The sequence below is a fragment of the Bacillus rossius genome, chromosome 10, assembly GCF_032445375.1.
Source record: "Bacillus rossius redtenbacheri isolate Brsri chromosome 10, Brsri_v3, whole genome shotgun sequence".
In the NCBI taxonomy this organism is placed as follows: Eukaryota; Metazoa; Arthropoda; class Insecta; order Phasmatodea; family Bacillidae; genus Bacillus; species Bacillus rossius.
In genome coordinates this window covers 57,664,156-57,688,610 of record NC_086337.1, presented here as the reverse complement: position 1 = coordinate 57,688,610, position 24,455 = coordinate 57,664,156, and the positions used below count along the sequence as shown (strand labels likewise).

The 24,455-nt window shown below is 39.7% G+C and overlaps 1 protein-coding gene across 4 annotated transcripts in view; it reads left to right on the top strand.

Annotated features, from left to right (window-relative positions):
* Positions 1–1,595: 1,595 nt before the first annotated feature.
* The window catches only part of LOC134536260 (uncharacterized), a 41,542-nt gene continuing 18,682 nt past the window's right edge, over positions 1,596–24,455 (top strand). The window contains exon 1 of one of the 4 annotated variants that reach the window (XM_063375973.1): positions 1,596–1,827. The gene's annotated coding sequence lies outside the window, so the exon portion shown is untranslated. Of the gene's footprint in view, positions 1,828–22,862; positions 22,967–24,455 lie in introns of those variants that run through there. The other 3 variants (XM_063375971.1, XM_063375972.1, XM_063375970.1) reach the window with 3 other exon arrangements.

Here is a 24,455-nt window from a genome sequence, read left to right as displayed (position 1 = left end):
TAACCTTGGTAACAAGCAAATTAATGTTTTCTTCACGTTGAAAATAAACTTATAATATAATATGAAACTCGGACACTGAAATTTAACGAACAATTCTTTAAAATAATGCCGAGCGTGTAAAAAACGTACGAAAATTGTTTTTCCAACTACATTTTTGGACGCGAAACACACGTAGTTTCCGAGCCCGCCGCTAGAATTCGCTGCTACGTGGACTCTCGGATCATTCTATTTGCAGAGCTCTAAGGTTTAAACTGTGTAACTAAACAGCTTCGATAAAAGTGAAAAGGACTTGAAAAAATTCTGAACAACGGATTGGGCCTGATTTTCGATAGTGAATTTTTATTGAAATACTGCCTGTCTTGATGAGTCTTACCAAACAGTTAATACTTTAAAGTTTTTTTTGACGTGATAAAGTCTTATGAATCAATGAACACCCGGCTGCACGCACGAAAAAAACATGACTCATTGTCACGTTCCGCCTGAGCCGAGCGTGCAAGCGAGAGCGCGGAACAAGCGATGTAGAGGCACGATCGGCTTGTGACGCATCTATCTCTCTTCCACCCCATCGGCCGATGCGTCCGAGTAGAAGAGAGACAGCGGCAGCACACAACCTACACGCGAACTGTTTTGTCAACTGTTTATAAAAGGACATTATCACGTGAAATTATCGTCCGTAACCCGACTTTACAGATAATCCCCTTTTTTTTCTCTTAGTCTGTGAGAACTTTGGTGTTGTGTCCATCCACCGCGCATGGCCACACCGTGCCACGCCATTCGCGAGATCACTCCCACGGAAAGACGTACATCTGATGGGAAGCCTTCTTTTCACAGACGAGAGAGCCAAACGCCCGATTTTGCATCTTAGGTTTTTTTTTGTTCATTGTAAATAAATATGGCGGTGTTGATAAAAGGAAAGACCATAAACAAGGCAACTGTATTTATTTGTAATTATCGTTTTTAGAGCAAAATACCTAATTGAAGAAACGTTGTGTCCGTGAATGTTTATTTTGGACAACTCATGATAACTAATGGTCAATTAGGTTAGGTTAGCTACATCATAAATACTTTTAAAACAATGTGGACGGTTGATTTGGTTAGGATAGCTACATTAAAGATACTGTGAAATCATGTAAACGGTTTCCTAGTCCTGGATAGCTACATATCAAAAAGTTATTTGCTAAGCAACCATGAAATGATTTTACAGTATTTTTAATGTAGCTATACTTACCTAATATAACCAACCATCCACAATGTTTTAAAGTACTTATAATGTAGCTAACCTATCCTAATCGACCGCAAAATTTAATGCCACACCGGTTTATGCAATGAGATAGAACGGAAAAAAAAGCGAGCATGAACTTCGGGTAACTTCAGGTGTGTCTCTCTCGTCTGTGAAATGAAGGCTTCCCCAGAGACAGCTCCGGGGGCGACGCAGGAAGAGCCGGTGAAAGCGAGAGGTAGTTCCGTTATCCTCCGCTCGACTGTCAGCTGTCCGCGCGTCCGGGTCCGCTTCCCCGGCCGGCCGCCGCGAGGCGCCACAGTCGCCCAACCCCCCGACGCTCACTTGTCTCGATATATACCCCCCCCTTCTCTCGACCAACCACGGCGCGTCGCGACTCGCCGCTCTTCTGTTTCCGGGCGCGCTTGCTTTTGGACGGTGCGGGCTCGCGTGGAAGGGAAAAATATATAACTTACGTTCGAAAACGGGTCGTAAAAGTACAACTCTCAGAATTCCCGGTGGGGAAAAAAAAATAAAAGCGTTCTCGAATTTCCGGCGCGGGAGAGTGCCAGAGATCCATCCGTGTTACCGTCGTCGCCTCACGTGTGGTGAGTACCTTTCACTGGGCGCTCCAGCTTCCAAGCGGGGTGTGTTCGTAACTTCCGTTTCAACAGATCCGCCTGGGCCATCTGACCAGCCCGCTTGGTCTAGTGGCCAGCGTCTGGCTGGTGGCCTTCACCCTGGGCCCAGGACTGTGTGTTTGTCATTTCCCTGTCACTTTCTTCCCGCGGAAGGTAATGGCAAGCCATTGCAGAATCACGCTGCCTCAGTAAGAGCATAGTGACGTCACGGCTGTCAAGGGCGTATTTTTAGCTTTGTTTTACCAACACTGGAAATTATTTGCGAAATACAACCAGTAACAAATCAATTTAAATCTGGTGAAGTGAAAACACATGCTTTGGAGCTAACGGAAAATTTGGTTGGGAATAAGAGAGAAAGTAATTACAATAATTATCTTCTGCCCTCTTGTTTGTTGGTAATTCGCGTTGTATTCAAAACGAATGTATGTACTGTCACAAGTATAAAATCCTAATAAAAAATATGATCGGTGTTTTTTATAGTGAACTATTTCGTAACATAAACGTGTGCCACGACGCACAGTAATGAGCTAAAAACGACATATCATTAGAGACCTGTAAAATTCGCGGATTCATTTCGCGATAGGATAAAGTCCAAATACTTTTGACATTATTTTGCTTCAGTGATTGGGCCACAGTTTATCTGAAGGACTCTGGGCCAATGAAAAATCTTTAACAGAAGAACTAGCGAATCACGATCATTCCAGTCAACAGGTGTTACGAGTCGGTAACCAATCAGCAGATGTAATTTGCACGAGTGCATAGAGGATCATGGAGTCTATCCTTTAGGGATTTAAAATCGCGAATTTTACAGGTCTCTACATATCATCATTTACCCTTACCATTGTTTGTACATAAAGTAGATTACTGTGAGGAGAAAAAACTGGGCTTTCCAATTTGAGGCGTGTAATATTGGTAAATAATACGGTAAGTTTCACTCTGCATTGCAGCAGGCATCTTCAGCGTCTAATAGTAATTGACCTACCACATTCTACCTCTCAGTTGACTTCTCAACCTTTAAGGTGCCTGCTGCAATACGGATACGATACAATCCACCACTGCGACCTCCAAAATCCAAGATAGTTGGTTTTTGTTTAATCGAGTAAAACTATGGCTTGCCGTCTGTGCGGGCTTTTTTATTTTATTTTGGATATTAAGTTTCTCTATGCTGATAGTCACAAAGAGGCAACGACTAATACAAGTCAGGAAAACTGTAGACAAAAACATTTCATTTCCTACAGTAATAAGCCATTTCATTATTTGCCTGGCGTGACTTTGGGAAACTATGGAAGATCAAAATCGAAATGTCTGAGCATTAAAAATATTTAAAATACTGAAATCCAAATCCAATTAGCCAACCCCGGGTCATGACAGCTAGCTGTAATAGTTGCATGAGGTTAAGTGAAAGCGGTAAATACTTTCTTTCCTTACAATTTTAGTTAAGAGTACCTGTGAAAAGTGAATCTGCTTACTTGGGAATCCCATATTACATTTTTATTTTCACCTAAACTTTCCATATTCTTTTCAGAATACCTTTTTTTTAGGTAGTAAATCATTTTCGAAATGCTATGTTTGTTTAAACATTTTTTGTGGTTGTTTTTATGTGAAAATCTGTATATTTATGCTCACATTTCAAACAGAAGAGATTTAAATTTGTGTGATAACAGTTTACGGTCATTTCTATATATCATGGACGTATGTACGTTATCTAAATGAATGGTTCCACACACATCGGTCAACGATGGTATTTAATTTGTGTATGTGAATCTGTTTCTCACAAATTAAAAATATATATATATATGTAAATAATATGATTTCTGAATAGACTTCTTCGTGAACGTTGTGACCGTGTATGGTCACGAGATGGTAATTTAAGATTCTACACACAAACATTTAAGGACATGAAGAAGTTTGCCTTTCATGTTAGCGGGTAGGAATGAACTGACGTCTTGTGACGTCACGACTCATAGATAGGCTACGGCTGTGTGTGGCAAAGACAGTGCACTTTCACACAAAAACCATAGACAAAGAAGAGTTGATGCTTGCAGTGGGATTTGGGACTCTGATGGGGTCCGGCCTCAACGTCTCTTGATCGTAAATTGAAAAGGCGTGGTTAAGCAAATTGATGGAAAATAAAGTACAAGACTAGTTGGTGTGTTTGCCGCTACTGGCGCGACTCTCGCTGTGGGATGTCCGGCTTCGTCTGCATGGACACGGGCGAGAGAAGAGATTGCACAAGCACTCGCCCCAAGAGCTACTCCCAGGTAAACACCAGTACACAGGCGGCGATGACCTTCCTGTGACACGGCAGCTGCCTCGCGACACCGCGACTTTCGCGCCGACGACAGACGCGACTGCAAAAAAAAAAAATTGGTTGTCCGTAAAGTCGGTTTACGGACAATAGTTTAACGTGACAACTTTATAACAAAACATTGATGAAATGATTCCATACTTTTGTAAATAAAATTGAATAATTTTTATTGAATTATCACTATTTAGCATCGATACAAAGAAGGAGTGAAATGAAATCTACATTTTAATTGATAAATTTACTTTTATTTTCACTCATTAATTTAAATAAGTTTATTACTTTAACGAAGAGATTATTTTAACTATAACTTTTATACATGTTTGCTATTTAACTTCTTCCAATCTGTGTTATACTGTTCAGGATAGGACGATGATAGGAAAAGTAGGAAACGAATGGGAGTGTTTCAAGTTTAATGTGCCTCGAAAAAGTCAAATCTATGGTTGTTCCAATCGAGTGGAAGAGAGATAGATCCGGCGCAATCGTACAATGAGCGTAACGGGACACAGCGTAACGGGACAATGTGTTTAACGGGACACTGTTTCGTGCGTGCAGCCGGCGTTCATCGATTTATTAGACGTTGTCACGTCAAAAATTCAAAAACCGAGTGGTGACAGGAATTTTTTGACGTGTAACATCTTACCTCTCGGTGTATTGTATTTGGTAGGAGTAATTCAGTGAATATAACGAATTTTAATGAATTTCAACAAGATGAAATAGTATTTTAATAAAATGCCTGGTTGAAAATTGGGAACAAACTGTGTTTTTTTTTCAAGTCACTTTCGTTTTTTATCAAAGACGTTTCATTATTACTTTATTCAATCTCTTTACGTATCGACGGCATGGAAGTTTCCAGACGCGGAGAAACGACCCAATGGACAAGGAAACTGGTAGAAGAATAAGCCTTTGGCAAGTCACATCTCAGCAAATTGTCTTCAGTTGATTGGAAAACTGCATGCATTACCATGGGCTATCATCATTTGCACACAAAGTTCACAAGATACAACGGTTTTGAGAAATAATTTCCATTATATATTTATTGTTTTGGAAGTTTTTGTTCAAATAATAAACAGATTGTCTGAGAAGCTGTATCAAAACTCAAATACGGTGCAAAAATAGTTGACTTGCTCAGTACGGAAAATTTATTCAAAGAACCAATTTTAGAATACTTGCACGTTTGAAACACTTTTGTAACTGCTCTCTTGAGACTCATTCAATTATTTCATTCCTTTAAACTGCGTTGCTCAAATGTTTGGTTGAAATATTTGTTCCTTTATATTATTGGCCAAACATGTTCCAAGCCTGTTAAATTAATTGTTTTTAAACATGCAAAATAACTAAAAATTTAGAAAGATTCGAAGTCCACCTAGAAATATAATATATTATTTGAATTCTCGTTAGTTTAGAAATCCAAGGGCCATATTTTAATGCTGTTTTAAGAACGCTACTTTATTCGTGACAGATGTAAAGACAATGGTTACAAACATTTCGCGTTAGATTGACCGCGTAGTATTTTAACCCATTGTAAATAACAAGAGCTTTCTCTTGGAAGATTTATAGCCAGCGGATTACCAAAGTTCAAAGGATGGAGCTGTCTGTGGCTTCGTTAGAAATCCTTCTCTTCACGTTCCCCTCCCCCTCCATGAACTCTGCTGTAAGCATGTGGTAACTCGAGTAAGTAAGCCACTGGCATCATTTAAAGATTTAATGACACGCCGAGTCACGTATTGCTCAAGCGAAAGAAAAAAAATTAACGCTACGACCCGCAATTTTTTTCCTTCTGTTGCGACGGTGCGATATGGTTTCTTAATGGCTAATGATGCTGCAGGTGCGTATTTATCGCCACTCCGCGACACCGCCAGGTATTAGCTAAGCCTTTTAGAAAGTAATGCATTAAAAAAAAGTGCATAGAGTTTCACCGGTGGGGGCTAAGGTCGCAGTCGTAAAGACAAGACGATTCCAGCACAGGATTACACGAGCCATTAGAAGAAGGAAAAAAAGGTTCTCTGTGTGATCGATTATTCAGGCGAACTTCGCAACATTGCGTTACGTTGTGGCGAGTCAAGGCGATTGCCACATCACACAAACACTTTCGCTACGGACCCACGGGCGATTTCTTTACGTATACATATGTTGAAAGAAAACTGAATATTTTGCTGGTTCACTTAACATGTCTTCGAATAAATGAAGTAGCCTACTTTAAATACTCAGCAGATATAATTACAACATACACAAATCGTGAATTCCTAAATAATAATAATAATCCAATTAAAAGGGGCAGTTTGGGTCCGCGACATATAATTTTTTTTTTTTTGTATAAAAACGTCTGACGTGTTTTCTATAATTTCGAGCATATTGACAAGTCTGCAATGGCGTATGTCCAAGAAATCGTATTAAATAAAAATTATCCTAAGCATGAACCGTTCAAAGGATGTATCATAATAATGAACAACTTCGTGAGTTTTCAACAAATATCTGTTGAGAGAATTTCGGACGAAACCTTGCATGCAAGCGAGCTATCGTGATGAATTCCGAAGGCAAACCCGCAGACGATAGTAGCGATAAGGAAATATAAACAGCCAGTTATTTTCCCCAACCTAACTGAAAACTTTGTTTACATGTAGGAGGTCCCTCCGGGTTAGGTAGGTACCTAGGGGCATCCCAGGCCGAAGCCTATACGCCTAGTCATGCAGGGGTTTCCCAGCCGTTCAGGGAAGGGTCGCATGCATCGTGTGCCTTTTCGCAGGGATTGGCCAGCCATGTCAGCGATATGAATAACTCCCCTACTTTGGGCCCAGGTAAAACCTGCATAGCCACAGGGAAAACCCTGGGCACAGACGTGCGGGATGTAAGGGAATGCAGTGATTGCGTAGGAGTGTACAGGTCTCAGAGGATGGTATAGATGAAGAGATGGGCAGAGTAGAAGAGACTCTACAATGCGGGAGGGTTGGGAAACTTGGACCCATAGTCCGCTATTATTAGAGACCGGAAAAATTCGCGGGTTCAATGACATCCAGGATAGACTCCAATATCTATTACACACTCGGGCAAATGCCAACTGTTCATTGGCTGTTGACTTGTGAGTCGTCTCGACTGGGTGGCCTGTGATTCGACACTTCTATGAGTGAGGGTCTCTAATTGGCCCTCGGTCCTCCAGGTTAACATTGAACCAATGACAGAAGCAGCACTAAGGTATGATTATTTGAATTTTAGCATAGCACGAAATGAACCCGCGAATTTTTCAGGTCTCCAGCTATTATGTTTTTATCCATCGCTGGGTTCATGACCAGGGGCGCTCGCAACCCTGGCGGTGAGTGGCCACACCGACCACTCACTCCGCGGCCAATCAGCGCCTAGAACTAGAGAAGAAAGAAAATCCGACAAAGTTTCATACTAGACACTCGATTCAACATGGCGGATGAGAACGAGCCTGGAGCAGAGGCTGATATCGCTGGGAGACGGTCTGAGAACGCTATGGACTTTCACAGGCAGCGAGTCACTTTCACCCGGCCAGGGCACGAGTGGAGGAGCGAACCTCTGGAGGGGCGCAGTGGCTGTTGACCCGCGGCCTGGAACTCTGTGAGCGCACGTGGCTCGATGCCCGGGCCCGTCAGTCGGGGGAAGCCTACGATTCACTCATCCTTCTGGACACACCCGAATACTCACGTTGGCAAGCCTTCTTTTCACAGACGAGATAGCCAAACACGATGTCCCCCAAGTTCATGCTCGCTTTTTTTTCCGTACCACAACAGGTGTATTTATTTAGAGGGGAAAAAAAATTCGCGGTCATTTATTCTCCAAATGCGCGGGTTTAACTTATAAGATGTCATTCTTAAAATTAGCAAGAAGTAATTATAAATACTTTAAAACATTGTGGATGGTTGGTTATATTAGGTAAGTATTGTATAGCTACATAAAAAATACTGTAAAATCATTTTATGGTTGCTTAGCAAATAACTTTTTAATATGTAGCTATCCAGCGCTAGGAAACCTTTTACATGATTTCACATTATTTTTAATGTAGCTATCCTAACCAAATCAACCGTCCACAATGTTTTAAAGTATTTATAATGTAGCTAACCTAACCTAATTGACCATTATTTATCATGAGTTGTATATTTATTTACAATGAATAAAAAAATAAAAAACCTAAGATGCACGATCGTGCGTTTGGCTCTCTCGTCTGTTGAAAGAAGGCTTGCCAACGTGAGTATTCGGGTATGTCCAGAAGGACGAGTGAATCGTAGGCTTCCCGTCAGTCGGACCTGGAGGCCCGCAGTGGCAGCTGCTGGGGTGTTGTTGTCTGACTGAGCCCCAGTCTGAACCGGGAGAGACCGCTAGGGCGTCTACAGCTGGAGCCGCTCCGGCGGGACAGACTCTGAGGGGCACAGACAGGCACAGACAGGCACAGACAGGCACTGACAGGCACTGACAGGCACTGACAGGCACTGACAGGCACTGACAGGCACTGACAGGCACTGACAGGCACTGACAGGCACTGACAGGCACTGACAGGCACAGACAGACTCTGAGGGGCACAGACAGGCACAGACAGGCACAGACAGGCACAGACAGGCACTGACAGGCACTGACACGCACTGACAGGCACTGACAGGCACTGACAGGCACTGACAGGCACTGACAGGCACTGACAGGCACTGACAGGCACTGACAGGCACTGACAGGCACTGACAGGCACTGACAGGCACAGACAGGCACTGACAGGCACTGACAGGCACTGACAGGCACTGACAGGCACTGACAGGCACTGACAGGCACTGACAGGCACTGACAGGCACTGACAGACTCTGAGGGGCACAGACAGGCACAGACAGGCACAGACAGGCACTGACAGGCACTGACAGGCACTGACAGGCACTGACAGGCACTGACAGGCACTGACAGGCACTGACAGGCACTGACAGGCACTGACAGACTCTGAGGGGCACAGACAGGCACAGACAGGCACAGACAGGCACTGACAGGCACTGACAGGCACTGACAGGCACTGACAGGCACTGACAGGCACTGACAGGCACTGACAGGCACTGACAGACTCTGAGGGGCACAGACAGGCACAGACAGGCACAGACAGGCACTGACAGGCACTGACAGGCACTGACAGGCACTGACAGGCACTGACAGGCACTGACAGGCACTGACAGGCACTGACAGGCACTGACAGGCACTGACAGGCACTGACAGGCACTGACAGGCACTGACAGGCACTGACAGGCACTGACAGGCACTGACAGGCACTGACAGGCACTGACAGGCACTGACAGGCACTGACAGGCACTGACAGGCACTGACAGGCACTGACAGGCACTGACAGGCACTGACAGGCACTGACAGGCACTGACAGGCACTGACAGGCACTGACAGGCACTGACAGGCACTGACAGGCACTGACAGGCACTGACAGGCACTGACAGGCACTGACAGGCACTGACAGGCACTGACAGGCACTGACAGGCACTGACAGGCACTGACAGGCACTGACAGGCACTGACAGGCACTGACAGGCACTGACAGGCACTGACAGGCACTGACAGGCACTGACAGGCACTGACAGGCACTGACAGGCACTGACAGGCACTGACAGGCACTGACAGGCACTGACAGGCACTGACAGGCACTGACAGGCACTGACAGGCACTGACAGGCACTGACAGGCACTGACAGGCACTGACAGGCACTGACAGGCACTGACAGGCACTGACAGGCACTGACAGGCACTGACAGGCACTGACAGGCACTGACAGGCACTGACAGGCACTGACAGGCACTGACAGGCACTGACAGGCACTGACAGGCACTGACAGGCACTGACAGGCACTGACAGGCACTGACAGGCACTGACAGGCACTGACAGGCACTGACAGGCACTGACAGGCACTGACAGGCACTGACAGGCACTGACAGGCACTGACAGGCACTGACAGGCACTGACAGGCACTGACAGGCACTGACAGGCACTGACAGGCACTGACAGGCACTGACAGGCACTGACAGGCACTCGGGCGAGGGAAGGGCGCACTGCGCAACTCGGCCTCTCAGGAAGTGATCTGAGCGCATCCCTGGGCTATGACCAATGGTTCCTACTGTCGTCTGAGGGCCTGTCCTTTGAATTAATCACGACGCTTCACTTTCATGATGATTTCCATTAAAAATTATCACAAAAGTGGTTCACTATAAAATATATTAAAGTTTTAAATATCACGAAAGTGTTCATTTGCGTATCCATTTTCAGCTGGAAAATAACGCTTAGTAAATATCTGGTGAGAAAACTCATCACTCAGATTTAAATGCAATTAAGCTAGCGTAAATGTTTCCCAATTATATTACTTTATTAATAATGTATAGTAGTTAAAAGAAAATCACAAATGGGTACGTATACATATGGACGCGCGCTAGATGTTATACTTGACGTAGTAAAAGTAGTAGAAATAAAAGTTATATATACGGTCGCTTAAGTTAAATTTCTTCAAATATTTTTTTTTAAATAAATAATTAGTATTCAATATTTATACAACTACATGTATAAAATTCGTTATTTTTTAGTAAAATAATCAAATTAAATTTCAATTAATGATGAACATATATAAATATGCTAAACGTTAAAGGACAAGAATGGACAAGAAACATGAGTACACAAACACACAGAAAAAATCCAAAATCATCCTATGTTAAAAGTAAGAATGAATAAAGTATTGCCTATATCCATTACATATTTAATTTATGCTAATTGAATAAAAAAATTATTTGCTCACCATTACAAGATAAAGTTGTATTTATGGCAATAATTTGACGAAAGAATAGACCTCGACATGCTATGGCTGTGTTTTTGACTATAACTTACTTACTGGTTACTTACTGTTAACTTTTTGTACTAGACTAGGCCAGTGCTAAAGATGTTGCTGTTTTTTTTGAAAATCCCTGCTTGGCTTTGAAACAGTAGTATTGGGTAAAAAAAAATATTTTACATATTTTAGTTATTGTTAATGAGAAGACACAGGATTTGCGGATTAATATGACACGAAATATTTTCACCACTCACATTAAGTACCTAACAAAAGTCAGTCTGGAGTATTTTACCTTACAATTTCAATTAGATTAGCTTTTTTCAAATCGTAAATCCAACAAAATTTTGCAACAGTTAGAGCATCATTGTGCCGTTCATTACGTAGGCTATGTTGACCATGTTTGACGAGTGACGCCATATTTTCTTTAAAACTTGTTGTCAGCATTGCAGCCAACATAATTTCACGTGGCTTATTTACCAGTGGTTGTTTTCATAATCCTATTGGAGGGTAACGTGAATGTGCAACCGCTTGAGGTGCAATGCGTGATGTTCAGTGAGATTGCGTCACCCGCACTGCGGTTACGAGCGTGTCTCGCAGAGCCTGAAGGTAGAAAGTGACCCCTATGAGCAGCGATGCACCTACTCACTCGTGCGCACGAGTCAAGGACGGAGCCGCAAAGGGCAACTAGTTGTGAACGTGGGTTTTACTTACTCGTGAAAACAATCTTCGACGAAAAATACGTTCAGGTGTTCGCCTCGAGACGGGAAATACAGAAACATTGGACTACTCATTAATACTCATGCCGATTATGTGCGCAGGCCATTGAACTGGCGTCGGGTATTTCCGCTAGTAATAAATATAAATAATAATGAGTTAGAATTTCATCAAATTATATGGCTTCAAAGTTATTGCTTAGACCTACAACGAATTCCATACCTAGAACTGAGATCGTGTAAAAAAAATCTGCTGTAATCATTTTTACGTTGAAGGAAAAACACGTCCATATAAATAAAAACATTTATGTTAGTTTGTTCTAAATCTTAAATCTCAGAAGTTCTACACCGATTGCTTAAAAATTTAGAAACATCTTTGCTTTCAAATACACGCGTGTTTTTATATACCTATATCACACCTGTGACAGGTAAAAATATAGTTAAAAAAATAGATAGGTAAAAAAAATTTTTTACTTTTTTTTCTTGTTTTGTAAATATAATGAAATAGAAGGAAAATATATACATAGAGAGATAGAGACACACAGAAATGTAAAGAGAGATAGAAAGAGGTACATTATATAGGAATAGGGATATACACAGAGCGAGGGACATGTACAGATACATTGAAAGATATGTAGGGAATAAGATAGCGAGATAATTTGTGATACAGATAGAAACATATATATATATATATATATATATATATACACATATATATATATATATATATATACAAGATAATGCCCGGCATGCGTTGCAATGCCTCAATCAATTTTTTTTTTGTAATTTTTTAAACGTATACTAAGCATCTCTCTTTATCTCTCTAATTCTCTATCCCTCTATGTATATCTCTATAACTCTCTCTATCTTTCTATTTATATCTATATCTATATATATTTATACATATATATCTCTATATATCTTTCTAGCGGACCCGACAGACATTGTCCTGCCCAAATGTACTTTTTGTGAGATATGGATATGGCGGTAAGTATTTCTACGCTGGACATTTTGTTTCTTCTCATTATACATACCCCTCCTCTTGGGCACGCCACTGCCGTTACCAAAAACATTTCCCATGTTTACGCAGAAGGCAACAACAATGCAAAAGCCCGTTGCCATGGAGGCTAATTATCAACAATGCTTAGTTTTTTTGTTTTTAAAGCGTGTTTTTTTAGTTTTTTCTTAACTCAGAATCGAGATAAAATATCCAATTGTGAATCTAAACCATCCTCGAATCCCCATGAACTCACACAAAAAATTTCTTCAAAGTTGGTCCAGCCGTCTAGGAGGAGTTCAGTGACATACACACGCACACAAGAAATATATAAAGATATATATATACACAAAAAAGGGGGTTGTCTGCAAAGTCAGTTTACGGACGATAATTTTACGTGATAACGTCATAAGAAAACATTGATGAAAAATTGCATACTCTTTAATTATCAAATATTATTTACAGTTTTTTGCAAATTTAATTTAAATAAATTTCTTTAAACATAATGACGAACAATTAGTTAAAAAGCCCGCCTTAAACCTGTTTGATATTATAGATGATTTTCTCGCACGGTGGTTGGCCGGTTCTTGCACGCTTGTCTCGAGCGGGAACGTGATAATTTTTCGTGCGTGCAGCCGGCGTTCATCGATTTATAAGACGTTATCACGTCAAAAAAAAAAGTAGGTTTTCTTATTTGACCAGGCCAATAAGAGGTCGTGTTTGCTTTTCTCGCAGCATTCGTTTCACTCACGTGTCGTCAGCTGAAACGTGCCTGAAAACAAAACTTACCAAGCCACGAAACACAGACGATGGACATGATTGTTTTTTACGCGCAAGTGGTCTGGAGATGTTTTGGCGAATGGAAGTGTGTGTTTGTTGTGGCGCATGTCCGAGGTAAACACGACTCGTTTCCTCCGACTGTCTTGTATATACAAGGGCCTGGCCTTGGGAGATGCTCGTTCAGGAATGATAATTAGAGCCACGGAATTTTCGCGCATTCATTTAGTCGCAAGCTAGAATGCAAACCTCCACATTGTCGCACTGTGTTCATGATTGGACCGCAGTTGTCTGGACACGCCCCTCTACGACCGTGAGCCAATGATGCCCAGCTAGGAGAGAAGTAAGGGAATCAGGTAGTGCCAAATAACAATGATATAAATGTTCTCGCTAAGAAATAAACCAATGGGAAAGTAAACATGGGTCGAGCACACCTATAACTTTGAATTCTACCCTGAGGCCAGTGGAATCCGCGAAATTTCCGGGACTGTAGTGATAATCCACGCGACAAACACCGACGGCGAGCGCAGACTTCTGGCGAGTTGCCGGTCGCCCGAGGCGCCAACGACAAAACACGCGGCCAGGTGCGTGGGCAGGCACTCTCGCTTCTGTTCGTTCGTCACTTCTCGCCTCTTAGCGCCTCTGGGCCGCACGCGCAGACTCTGCTAGGCGTGCAGTCCCCCGTCTGCCGAGTTCTCTCCCGAGAAGAAAGCCTCTCGCGGGAAAGGCCGCGTGTTTATTACGAACAATTTCACCTAAAATTACCCTGAAAGAATGCTTTCTCTTCTACAAAACAAAATCATTTATAATTAAAAAAAATATAAAGTATAAGTAAATGCAATGTTATAGCAATGAAAGTGTACTCTAAGAACAATAGAAGCTTGCATAGTGTAACAACGCTCTACGTCATAAAGTCACCTACTTTTTCTATAAAGATTACATTTGAGTTAAAAGTCAAATAACTGGAATCTCTTAAAATATTCATATCCCCCCAAAAAATTGTTAATAATACGATAATTCTTTAATACAAATTTTATTTTGCGTTTATTGACTTGATGTAAGCTTTTGGACATACGCCATTGCTAAGCACATGTATATATGTAGAAGAAAACTAAAAAAAAACCAAAATACAAAAATACAAATTAAGCAAAAAATTGCTTTTGTCAACAGGATATAAACACTACATAATATTCCTTAACAGGAATATGGTCAAAAAAAAAAGACTAAGAGAACGAAAACCCCCCCACAAATGATGACAGCACAAAAATATTGACAACAGCAATTTTTTGCTTAATTTGTGTTTTTGTCTTTTGGGTATTTTTTTAGTTTTCTTCTACAGACATACATGTGGTTACCAATGGCGTATGTCCAAAAGCTTACATCAAGTCATGCACTCCCATTGCACAAATCTTTCAAAGATAATAGCGTTTCTTTAATAAGAAACATTGTTATCGGAATTGTTTTAATTCATCACAAAATAAGTTGTATACAGGATAGGAAATTAGATATGTTCCTGGTTCAATGACGTACATTCCAGACTTTCTGACCAGTGACCCTTTGCTTGCGATACTCTGCTCTGAGTTCCGCTCCAATTTGCAAGCCATTTTTCCTCTTGGGTTTGATTTATATAAAATATTATTTTAAATATTCCTGCGTTATTTTCATTCCTTGGTAAATGCATTTACCAGGAATCCAATCATACACAGAACTATGCTGCAGATGTCGCGTTCTCGCTATTATCGCGGTCTTGTCAGTATATTAGAGTTTCGAGTAGTAGATGATTTGGAACAACTTGTGGTTCAGCTAAAAAATCTAACACAAATGGTTGAGTTTTATTCCGCGCGCTCTTTGGATGATTCTTGCAATGGTAAAAATTTATTAAAAATATTTTTCTACACGAGACATTGCCAGCAATGGCGTACGTTAAAAATAATGCAAATAATAACACATAAATAAATTTTTTTGTGACATTTTTTATGTTCCACAAACACCAAAAAGGGTATCGTAGATATAGAGAATGTTTCATTTGAACATTAATAAATTAATATAAATTTGGTCACTAAAAAATCGATAATCAACTAAATTAATAATGACTAATTATTTTTTTAACGAGATCCAGGAATATTTGACGAGTTTATTTATCATAAAGTAAGACGTAAGTGTATTTTTCAATTCTTGAACAGTTTGTAAGGCATTACATATTCCAACAAAAAATTCTGAATACAAACAGAGGCTTTTTTTTGTACATATGTACTGCAGAGAAGCCAGCATTTCAAGTTAAATGTATGTAATACATGTAAAATGAAGTTACTAGAAATTTTAGAATGATTCGCCAAAAATAATATGTGTATACATATATATGAAAGAGAGAACAAACTTGAAAATAATGTCCACAAAATAACATAAAACACGCTGTTTAGTAATGCAAATGTTGAAATACGTGATTATAGGGGCATGTTTTTTTTTTTTTTTTTTTTTTTTGTGAAATGATTTCGAAACCAGCTATGTGTTAAAACACTGTAACATCATCTGTGTTTCGGGATTTTTCGCGTTTCTTTTGGGTAAACGCCCACTGTTACGAAAAGGTTTTGTGGAAACAAACGCTTCCTCAATTGCTTTGGCAAATGAACAAATTGGCTTCTTTTGCAGACGGCCGCCAATCACTCTGAAAATATACTTGAAATATTTTTTTAGACATAATTTATATCACTAATTTCCTAATAAATAAATGTTTTTAATTATATGAACCAGTCTTCAATATAAATCACCAAAGAATATCATTTAAATCACACATGTACTTTTTATTTATATGTAGTATTTTTTTATATGTAGCCTTTTTATCATCCTGCAAAAATTTCGTTGCATGGTACGCACGCATCATAATAATTCACAGTCATAATTTTTTTTCATAACAAGCCAAATGAAGAAAACTTCAGAAAAAAATACCTATTCAAAATACTTACTCGAATAAAATAAAACACTGACAGAAATATTTAAGGTAATATTAATTTATATTTGTGTGGGGGACTCTGGTTGTAATCCTGGAACAGGCGTTCTTATAGAGTTGTCCTCCTGGCGGGAGCTGGGATAGGCACAATAAACTAAAACACGGGCCAATGAAACTGCATATGGAACTCAGCAATGGGACGTCATAATTAGAGACCATTAAAATTTGCGGATTCATTTCGCGATAGGATAGAGTCCAAATACTTTTGACATTATTTTGCTTCAGTGATTGTTGGGCCACAGTTTATCTGAAGGACTCTGGTCCAATGAAATATCTTTAACAGAAAAATTAGCGAATCACGATCATTCCAGTCAACAGGTGTTACGAGTCGGTAACCAATCAGCAGATGTAATTTGCACGAGTGCATAGAGGATCATGGAGTCCATCCTTTAGGGATTTGAAGTCGCGAATTTTACAGGTCTCTAGTCATAATGCGCCATCCCAGGGAATTTCCCAGACGAGATTACTGGAAGCAATGGGAAACCAGAATCCAGACGGCCGGAGGTGACTCCAACGCGAGGAGGCGTGGTGTGTTACCACTGTTACCACCTGCAAGAAGTGTTTGGAAAGAGTCATGGTTAGTCTCGGACGTGGCACGGACGTTCTGTGAACAACAGACTCGTCCTAATGAGCCCAGTCAACAGCTGAAGAGTTTGTTTTTTTTTCGACAAGAGCCAGCTAGGAGAGAAGACGTGAACAAAGTGTATAAAAAATTGTCTACCTGTCAGTCGTAATAGCCTATCACTTATGAGGCCATAAGAACAGACGTGTATTTTTTGCGAGGAAAAAAAATCTGAACGATCATTATACCGCAATAACTCATGACGCCGCCAGAAGTTTGTTCCTCGTACCGGAGGGATTACATCATCTAGAGTTTGTTATATTCCAAATCTGTCTTATTATTCAATTATTTCTGTCAATATAAGTACCTAATCTAATTTTTGACTAAGTTTATTATATCAGTATGATTGTTTAAGCTATTTTGTATTTGAGAATTCCAGTATTTTAGTTTTTAAGTAACATTATTTTTTGCTGTAGTAATGGATAAGTGTAACAAAATTGTAAATGCCTTCACTTCGCCATAAATATGTATATAAAATGAATAAAATAAGATAGTGGCCACAGCACCAGTGTCTACACTCGCACCATTGAGAATATGTGTGTTCAACAGTAAAAAAAAAAAAATCTTTTTTTGACGTGTTAACGTCTAATAAATCGGCTGCACGCACGAAAAATTGTCACGTTCCGCCCGAGGCGAGCGTGCAAGTACCGGCCAACCACCGTGCGAGAAAATCTTCTATAACATCAAACAGGTTAAGGCGGGCTTTTTAACTAATTGTTTCGTGATCATATTTAAACAAATTATTTATAATTAAATTTACAAAAAAACTGTAAATAAAATTCGAAAATAAAAAAAAAAAAGTATGCAATTTTTCATCAATGTTTTCTTATGACGTTATCACGTAAGATTATCGTCCGTAAACAGACTTTACAGACTTTAACCCCCTTTTTTTCTTCCTTCTTTTAGTTTTACGATAATAATATTCGAGCAACGCATCCAGCCGAGCGAGTTACGACTTGACTTCACCCGCCCGTCGGAATATCTTCCCGAACACGTGCTTGCCGAAATATCCCGTGATTCTGAGAGCCCGCGGCAGGCGTGTGATGTCGGCGGGTAGCGGCGCGTTGCACCGCCCGGGAGAGGTCAACGACCCCTGCGGTGTGAAAGTGACCTGCAGCTGCCGGTGTAGGGGAGCTCGACGGGTCGTCACCACAACGCCGAAATACCACAACGCCGAACGTACAATAACGCCGAATACCATAACGACGAAATGCCAAATTGACTACAACGCCGACAGCTAGAAAACTGCTGTGTACCACAACGCAGAAATACAGTAACGCTGAAAAATGTTGCTGCGGTGTGGGGGAAGGAGCATAATGAAAAAACAACTGAATTAATTTGTGTGCTAACCTTACCTAACCTAATCTTTGTGGAAGTCCTGCAATGACATTTTTCGGCGTTAATGTATTTCGGCGTTGTGGTAATTCGGCGTTGTGGTACACAGCAGTTTTCTAGCTGCCGGCGTTGTAGTCAATTTGGCTTTCGGCGTTATGGTTTTCGGCGTTATTGTACGTTCGGCGATGTGGTGCGTCCCCGAGCTCGACTCTCAGTTCCTCGGGAGCCAAACACTGGGAGAAAGGTTTGTTTGCGCCAACAAAATATTTGTTTACATCTGGCGAAATAAACATATTTTGTTAATTCAAACAAATATTTTGTAGTACGAAAAATTCTGTTGACCCAAAAAAAATGAATTTGTCGACTAAAATGTATATTTGGTTAAGTGTAACAAATGTTTTTTGTTACTTACCGAGTTTGGTTAAACTAACAAAATATATTTTGTTCCACCAAGTAAATATTTGTTTCGCCATATATGAACAAATATTTGTTTGATTCAAACAAACTTATTTTTCTCTGTGCGCACACCGCTGTTACCTTGCCCAGTGTCAGGTCCGGCAGTATCACCGCTGACGAACACAATCCTCCTTTATCTTGCGTGCGTGCGTGAGTTCCTACGCTGTTCAATACAATTCAAAATTTAAAATTAACAGTTTTCAGCCTCACGTCCCGTTGTCTTGATAGTTTCGAACTTCCCAACGTATTTATTAGCCAAGGTTTTATATATATATATATATATATATATATAAATTTTGCATTTATATATATATATACTTATATATATATATAAGTATATATATAAGTGCAAAATTTATTTCAATTCTCATTTGTCAATATGAGTGATATCCATTACAAATATATCTACAGAATATCCGCTAATTACAATTTACTGGGAAGTAAAAATTATAAAATGATGACAATGATATCGTATAACAACGCTTGATTTTAGCAATAAAATAAAATGTAACAAATATATATTTGGTTCTACAGTTTTCTATTACGTAACTTCATAAGAACCATGACATTATTTCTCTAACAGTAATAAGGTTAACATCGAGGCATAGCTGTAAAGATGGTTGTATATTATACCTCTCGTAAGGCTAAACTGTGACTTTTTTGTTTCTATTCTGGACATTAATTGTTTGTGTAATAAGAAAGGGTGATTATTAGAAAATTTTCTTTTTGAGCTGTTGCATGTTTTACTATTGTCGGCAGTGCCGTGGTATTGTAACTTGCTTGACCACTTCATCGACGTCCTTCGCTCACGAGGTGGAGGCACCTGCTTCTTCCGGCCTCCAGGCAATACTTTGCGTGCGAAGGACAGACTTGTCACACGAGTTGCACGTCTGCCGGACAGTTTCCTGGGCGAGCCACTGTTTTCCACGCCGGGACGTCTGGCGCAGCGCAGGGCGGTCCGCACGACCGCAAAACAGAAAACCCCTGCGTGAAACGAAGTTATTCTTTAACTTAAATACTTTATCATAACTGATAACTTTCGGACTGTTGCTTAAAATGTCCTTTAAAATTCTTATGGTTTGATTTACCGTGCAATTTAAGCCTCTATATCAGTATGATCTTTAAAGTGTAAACAAAAAAATACAGCTTGAAGACCAAATAAAAACAATGTTTTCAATGAGAATGTTGAGGAAATGAATGAACGAGGGCTTACTTAGCGTCTCTTCGACGTCTCGGTCATTTCAGACAATATTATTTTTGAAAGATTTGTGCAATGGGAGTGCATGACTTGATGTAGGCTTTTGGACATACGCCATTGCTATGCTCATGTATGTCTGTAGAAGAAAACTACAAAATCACAAATGACAAAAACACAAATTAAGCAAAAAAATTGCTGTTGTGGAGTATTAGTGTCCTGTTTTGGAGTATTGAGTGGTGTTTATATCCTGACAACAGCAATTTTTTTGCTTAATTTGTGTTTTTGTCATTTGTGATTTTGTAGTTTTCTTCTACAGACATACATGAGCATAGCAATGGCGTATGTCCAAAAGCCTACATCAAATCATTTCAGACAAGCATGTGTGTTGAGATCGCACGCTCTTGTTTGGAAAAATATTCTTTATCCAGTTGGTCATTCAGGAAAGCAGGACCCTTTCTCATAAGATTTGTAACTTTTTTATGATCCCTCGATGGTTTAGAATTCAACGCCATAACGGTTTATTTAAGTCCATTATTCCTTTTTGTTTTGTTTATTATAGCAAAACATATTTTAATTCAACCAGAAAAACATATCTCTAATAAAGCAAACGCTTTCCAATGCATTAACAGAGTCATAATGATTAAATATATTTTTTATACCCACAGAACCAAACATAAGAAAAGTCGTACAAAAAGATTTGAATCTTTCACATCAGAAATACGTTTACATAACTTCAATAAAACATTAATATAAAACTAGCCTATGTAGCTATTAAGCAGCATTTAAGTTTTTTAATATACCTACGTTACCGCTAACTTCGAAATTTTTTTGCGAACATAAATTTAGCTGTTGATAACTCTTATATATTTAATTTAAGTTTTTCCTGCGAAAAAACATGGATTGTTTCACTCTTGTTCCGTTAACGAACAATGAAAACAGCCGTATCTCAATGAACGCAGAAGTTAATTCCTTTATCTTCCGTTAAGGTCACCAATGCGTTGTCCTTGAATTTCTGTAAACAAATTTTTGTAAGAGGCTCTCTGAAAGAGAAAAAAAGCTTAAACTTTTTTTTATCCTTTTAACAATTTATTAATAACCTTTTTTACTATAGAATTCTCACTTTTATGCAAATAAGTTTAACATTTCAGTGAAAAAGAAAATGTTTAATAATATTTACGAAGCTAGGCAATAATAAGTTTACTGAATAAAAACTAATTTCTAGCAAACATAAACTATACAAACGTTAATAATATAAGCTTTTGAAGCTTTAACATAAAATTCATAAAATTGCACAAAAAAAATAAATTTTCAAATTGTACTTTTTGGTCAATTTTGCAGTTCTAAGAGGGTGAAGGGTTGGTTGGATTAGGTCAGACATTGAAAACACGTTTGCTTATTATAAATCACAATTCTGAAGTTGTGCGAATACGCAATTTTCGGACGTGTGAATGTTGATTTGTGAATATTAGGTTACACCTATTTTAGCGTCTGTAATATGGAATATATTGTTTGGACTAAATATCTTATGATTAATTAAGGGTGCCTGTATTCTAAAAGCTTTGAGGCGACCTAGGAATAAAGTTGGTTCCCAGCCAATACATTTTTATGAATAATATACAAGACAGCAATAAAAGCTAAATTATTTAAGATTTTTATTTTCGGAATAATTAATGTTTATTGACCGTTTGATGGAAGTCTTTAAGTAAATACTGTACGTCAACGAATGGGCGAAGCCGTAGCAGTTAAATTGAAGCGAAGATAAAAGCCACAATAATTAGTGTCTTTTCTTAAGGGTGGCTGATGCCGTGTCGGCACATTTTTGGTCCCTGAAAGATAAAACACAAAGTAAAAGCTTACAAGCAAAATTCGTGTATAAACAAGAATAAACATTTACAGACAAGTCCAACTCTATCCTGTCATCTCGAATAATGTTTCTTTAGTAGAACAAGAGTGAAGAACTGATTGCACCTAACCACAAAAAAATAATTCTGAAAAATTATATAAAAGTTATATGTATTATATTAAGCTAAGTGTATCAGTTACTCAGAATTTTTTATAAGTGTAAGTGGCAAACTTAACGATTTCCTGGTCGGAAAATTGAAAAAAAAATCTGAATAGTAATCATTTATTGCTAAAGTAGGTCCAAATTTAGTGTAGGTATTTTTTACTTAAGTCTAGGGGCCGGAAAAATTCGCGGTTTCGATGGCCTTCAGGATAGACTGCACATTCCCCTGTACACTTGGACAAATAACGCAAGTTCATTGGCTGCCGACTTGTGAGTTGTCTCAGCTGGTTTGTCTGTGATTCGACCCTTCTTTGGTTGAGGTTTTATAATTGGTTGTGATTCGTCCAGATGAACAGTGAGCCAATAGCAAAATCATTATAAAGGTATAATTATTTGAATTCTAGCCTATCGCCGAAGGAATCCGCGAATTTTTCCGGTCCCTGCTTAAGTCTATCTATGGAGATCGAAGGCAGTTAAAAAATGAAGATCAAGCACGTGACGTCTTTAGAAGATCGACAGTTAATACATGGTTGGTTTTCGAAAAGAAAAGAAAAAGAGCATCACAGCGCCCGTCCTGTGGATGGATAAGGCCAGCGCGCACGAGTTGGGCAACGGGCGGACGGGGCGACATAGACGGCTCTCGCCCCGAGGCACGGCTCCGTCTCGCAGTGCGCGCGCATCTCCGACCCGGCCGGTGCCCGGCCGCAGAGCCGCCCAAGCGACAGCCGCGAGAGGGGGGGAAGCCGACGACCCACATTTAGGAGCCGGGCTTGAAATAAGCCGGCGGCGAGACAGTTGAAGCCAGAGACGTGTAGACAGCGGCGGTCCACACACGGCGTGCAGTGACCATCCAGCCCTGCAGGACTCGTGGGCATACACAGACAAGTAAGTCAAGTTCACCGGCGCAGAGCTCAGCTAGCTTATATACCGGTGACAGCGGCAAGGTGTGATATTGTGCATATCAAGGCATGTGATAAGTGGGGCCATGCAGATTTCGCGAAAAGATTTCGAGAATAGATGAAAGTTAAAAAAACTGTAGCATCGTCTGTGTTTCGTGATAGGGTGAGTTTCTCCCAGGTACATACCGATTGTAACAACACCAATCGCTGTGATTCAGTGCGGAAGCAAACGCGTCCTGGTATGGCTCGGTCAGATAAAGCAACGACTTTACTCGCAGACGGCCGCCAATCACAAGGAAGAAACCACAGGTTCGGGTATACCTTGTTGCAGTCTAATAAGTGTTCGGATCTTTTCGCGATAAATGCCTGCCCCTGGTGATAAGCCTTGCGAGTCTGTACTTGTTAAATACATTTTGAGATTTTTTTATACGAGGTATATTCGTAAAGAAAGATCCGCTTGGTCATTAAAAAAAATTATAATAATAAACGGGTGAGAAACGTTTTAAATTTACAGTTTTAGTTTACTTCATAATTCACTCACATTTTCACACAATCACCGTTCAATTCGGAATACTTTTCGCAACGCTGCATGTTTCTTTAACACTTTTTGCATAGTAGTTTGCCGCCTGGGAATTAAACCAGTTTACAATCGTTATTTTTTACTTGTTTGCTTTAATTTTCGACTCACGTTTCATTGAATGAAACAAAATAATGCCCGTTTAGTTCTAATAAAAAGAGATTCCAATCATTTTTCGACTCGAGTACGGAGATTGCTTAAAGGTTTTCCGGAGATGTTTACTAAGCGCCTACACTTAGGCTATACGCATTCCGTATTCTAAGACCATGATGCCTATGACGACAGCTTCTGTGCAGAGGTGTTAAAGAAACTAGTGTAGCGTTACGAAAAATGGATCTGAGCGATTTTTTTGAAAATGTGAATAATGTCTGTAGTAAACTAAAACTGTTGAGATATAACCATCTACGTCATTAAGTATGAGTTCATATATGACATAAAATCCCTGCTGTTAACGATACGTCCTCAAATATATAGAATCTATGGATAGTAATTTGTTACGAAGCTATTTTGCTGTAGGATTTATTTTATTGCTTAGAAACCACTGTTTTTGTAGTCGTCTGATTGGTAGTTATTTTCAACGCAGATGTTATACACAATCTTCGATTTTCACAATGAATGTGTCATTACTGGCCGTGACAAAAATATTTTTATCTCAACAGACCATTCATTCAAACAGACGAGAGAAATAAGTATTTTAACATTTTCAAAACCAATAATATTGTCTTGAATAATCTTTCTAGCATCGCTACTGTGTACCTCACATAAATTGAGCGTATAATTAATCAAGAATTAGTGTGTATGACGCGAGACTTAGCATGGAAAATTTTACGAAACAAAACCTTAAGAATGATGATGTCACCAAGCCACTTGGTCACAAATCAGTGTTCTTAAACGACCA